We start from the raw sequence: 2,168 nt of genomic DNA on the forward strand, positions 1-2,168 counted from the left end.
GTTGGCTTCCTCAGACAAGGAAAAGATGAGAAAAGTCATTGGCTGGCAATTCCCCATATAGCCATGCCCCTCTTCCACTGTTAATGCACATAGCTTGATCTTTACTGGGGTACACTGGAATCCACAAGTTTATCACTTGAGAAGCTATTTCAGATTCGGAGGAGTTAACGTAGTATACCTCAAACAGATACAAAACATAGAGTACTTAGTAGGAAAGGTTACTATCTAACAGGAAAAAAGTAAACAAATGGCCATTAACTGATAAGTAAAATCACAGTCTGAAAATTGCACTTCCTTCTAAAGAGGGTAAAAGAAAATGAGAGCCAGAGTGTATTGTATTATTATAATTAAAAAAGGCTTAATTTGTTTAAGGGAGATTTGTTTAGGAGAGTTACATGGCTCAATCCCAGGCTTAATTCAGTGCCAGGGCTCAAGTTCTGGAGTGGGTGGAGAGGATGTACTATTGGACAGAGCGTATTCCCTCACCACTGGGTGCCCATTCTCACACAGCTGAGATTATCAGCAAGGCTTCTAGATTACAGCAGGCTACTTCTAGGCCTCCTTTAGCCCTGGCATCTCTTATTTGAGAAATTCCAGTCCTGCACCAGTAAACAAAAGGTGAGACGTAGAATAACAGGTAAACATTGCTTAGTAAATCCACAAAACAACAGCTCTCTTTTTTAAATCAAAACGGAATTATTCAGGGTGGGTTTATGGGGTGACATCTATTTGAATGGCAGACAGCAGAGTTCTCACCACTGAGCTGTTTTGTCCACATTAAGCAGTTAAAGCCAGCATCTATTTAAAGTGTTTTTTTAAGTGACTGTGCCTTACCTAACATATTTGTATATTTTTCATGCCCTTAGGAAATATTTTTAACAGCTGTGATTTTATTTAGAAGAAAATTATAAGGTATTGTAACTTAAACATGTTATTTGGTTCTATTTAACCAGTTGGCTGTAGTGCAGAAAGTACAGCTGTACTGGAAAATTGGTTAATGACCCAATCAACAGCCAATCACAGCCCAGGATTTATTTATGAGTATTAGAATTTTAAAAGTCTGTCATCCTTTTACTACAAGTAGTTAATGTACACTTATTCAGATTTAGGAAGGTTTTTTTAAAAACTGTGCTACACCCCTGCAGTAGAATGAAGTTTAATCAGCTTCCCAGAACAAATTAATTCAAATGTCACATGTGTGTCATTTAACAAGATGAAATATTTTAAATTCCATCCAGTCTTTGCAGTTAGTTCCTTTTTGCCTTGGAATCTTAAAATTTGCTAATTCAGTTATCACCCAGAAAATAAACAGGGTAAGCTCTAAGAAAGATTATTAGTACAGGGCAATATAAAATAATTTAGAATAGGAAAACAAGTATTAATAAGGTTGTCTGAGACTTAAATTTAATTATTTAAAGAGAGAGACTGACATTACTATGAAATTTCTATAGATTTTGGGAGGGCTGGGGGCATAAAATAAATTTTTCAAGCAGTTGAGCCATCATGACAAAAAATAATTTGCTTTTATTTTAGATTCAGATTTCATTACTGCACTCAAACTACTACAACTGGGCTTTGAGTTATTGTACAATCCAAACAGTTTCAATCAGAAACTCTAAGACTCAATGTGCAATGATTATTATTAATAATTAGCTCCTTGGTTTCTTGATAGAAAAAGGCTATCGACAAGCATTTGTTTAACCACAACAAAAGTATAATTAGCTTATCCCACTTAATAAATCTGTATGCATGCCAACTCATACCAAACTGCTACTTTTACAAAAAAAAAAGCAATAATACAGTTCATTTTTCCAGTCCTTTTTGCACAAAATTTATTTACAATGTATACATATATGCTCCATGATGGGACTATGGAAAAATGCACGTGACTGATGCTTTGCCCAAAAAATAAAGTCAACATAGTAAAATAACTCTTCAGTTCATGTTTTGAGCGGCACAAACAGGAAGTGATGTAGGTGGTAGTTGCTGCTGCATGGGGACAACGATGCTCTGATGTGACAATTAGGTTCAAATATACTTTCTCTTGGTTTCCATGCCTCCTCCAACCAGTCTCCTTAAGACATTGCCTGCAACAGCTGATTAATCATTGTCGAGGACTGCAGTTTTTCCCATCCTTCCTGATTTACATCTGTTCAGGCCAATTCAAA

The 2,168-nt window shown here is 35.8% G+C and overlaps 1 protein-coding gene across 1 annotated transcript in view; it reads right to left on the bottom strand.

The window, feature by feature from the left end:
- Positions 1-1,527: 1,527 nt before the first annotated feature.
- The window catches only part of LOC133382794 (homeobox protein Meis1), a 217,615-nt gene continuing 216,974 nt past the window's right edge, over positions 1,528-2,168 (bottom strand). The window contains exon 12 of the mRNA XM_061622227.1: positions 1,528-2,168. This exon is cut by the window's right edge and continues 854 nt beyond it. The gene's annotated coding sequence lies outside the window, so the exon portion shown is untranslated.

This window comes from Rhineura floridana, chromosome 4 (genome assembly GCF_030035675.1).
Source record: "Rhineura floridana isolate rRhiFlo1 chromosome 4, rRhiFlo1.hap2, whole genome shotgun sequence".
NCBI classification, from domain to species: Eukaryota; Metazoa; Chordata; class Lepidosauria; order Squamata; family Rhineuridae; genus Rhineura; species Rhineura floridana.